Source organism: Coccinella septempunctata, chromosome 1 (assembly GCF_907165205.1).
Source record: "Coccinella septempunctata chromosome 1, icCocSept1.1, whole genome shotgun sequence".
NCBI classification, from domain to species: Eukaryota; Metazoa; Arthropoda; class Insecta; order Coleoptera; family Coccinellidae; genus Coccinella; species Coccinella septempunctata.
In genome coordinates, this window is record NC_058189.1 from 736600 (window position 1) to 738381 (window position 1782).

The 1782-nt window shown below is 30.5% G+C and overlaps 1 long non-coding RNA gene across 1 annotated transcript; it reads right to left on the minus strand.

The window, feature by feature from the left end:
* Positions 1-625: 625 nt before the first annotated feature.
* LOC123321676 lies at positions 626-1189 on the minus strand. The gene is made up of 2 exons (XR_006538906.1): positions 1072-1189; positions 626-871 (listed from the first exon to the last, which is right to left on the minus strand). It is a non-coding gene; the product is annotated as an uncharacterized LOC123321676 (long non-coding RNA).
* Between the last annotated feature and the right edge of the window lie 593 nt (positions 1190-1782).

Below are 1782 nucleotides of genomic sequence, written 5' to 3' on the forward strand. Positions count from 1 at the left end.
TCAAAACTCTTGGTGGCCAATTCAAACATAATTTTTGAAACTTTATTCAATGAAACGATATTTTAAAATTGTTATTTTTTCTCGTTTTCTTTCATTATTGAACTCCAACGTTGTAAAATCAATATTTTCAAGTTATAAATTATATTTTAGCATTTTTGTAACAAAGGTCTTGACTCAATGTAATAGAAATTAATTTTAAGCTTTTTTCTTAATTACAAAAGTGCTAAAGTTCACGTCGTTACTTGAAATTCGCTTAAAAACTATTAACTTTATAACTATAGGGCTTGATAATGACAGAATACGAGAGAAAAAAACCAATTTTAAAATATCGTTTTATTGAATCGAGTTTTTCAAAAAGTGTTCAAAGTGGGCATCAGGAGCTCTACTAGATGCTTCACAACTTCTTATGAATAATTGCTTTATTCAGATGCTAAAAATTAAAAAAAAGACTTACATCACACTCTGTCTTGACTCATTGTAATAGAAATAGAGTGAGTTATACCATTTCAGAATCTCGGTGAAACAGGCATGTTTCTTCTTGCTCTGGCACTCAGGTAATCATATTATTTTTTACACCACGCTGGGTTGAACTTAGGAAACAAAATAAGCAACCTTAACTCAAGGATGGGTCTTTAACATTTATTAAGCAATTTTATCTTATTACAAATAGATTTTTGTATAATTCATTCGAAATATCATTTTTCGTTCCGTCCATATACTCATATATCATGATTGTATAACATTTTCTGGTCTAATCACATCGAGGACCAGGAGACAGTCCATCGCCCACCATAAAAGGATCATTAACTGGGGGATTCCGACAACAACAAGCGTCTGCCAAATCATACACCAAGAGAACAATGAGAAGAACCTATAAATAGGAAAGGTGACTGAAAAATATCGATGAAATTTCTTCCAGATGGTACATATAAAAAAAATCAGATCCCATAGATCACTATGCAAACTTTCATAAGAAGGCCATCTTCGGGATAAATATTCATTTCAAATTATGAACTTCAAAAGAATCAGACCATATTTTTCGAAAATTATTTTTTATTCGAAACTACTCACATGAAAGAGGAACTTCATCATAATGACTGAACTTATCTAATGAGAATTTTTTCAATAAAAGTTTCATGAAATTCGAAAAATATATTCGCCACTCTCATTAAATCAGATTTATTGCCATAATAAAAATCATTTTCGAATAATGAACATGGGATAATCACCTGAATTGTCGTTAAATTTTTCACTCATTTTTTCGTTTAGATTTTAATCTAAAACCAATAATTACACAGGCCAACACACATTTTGGTGCCTGCGATTTTTCAACTGTTCCTGAGTAATTTTTGGATGCAGAATGTAAAAAAGTTCTCAGATTTTGTCTATCAGATCTAGTTTTTGAGATTTTTAAAAAAAATTGTGTATATAATTTACGTTATAACTGTTATAATATATAATATTACTATTGACAGTTAAAAAAAACAAAGACACATGGATTTATGTATTTATTGCAAAAACTTAATTTACATAATTACATTAGTCACTAATCACATAAAAATTTTCTTTTATACGATTTTATAGAATGGAGTTTACTAGGGCAGTCTCGCTGAAGGCTCCAGCAGTAGTCCGCCATCATGTGGCTATCCCATCGTCCTTGATAATGATCTTCCATAGTTTTAATATCCTGATGGAATCTTTCCCCCTGTTCTTCACTACAATCACCAAGTTTTCTGGAAAACGATCTAGGTGGATGTGGAGGTAGTGAACTTTTATACTCAT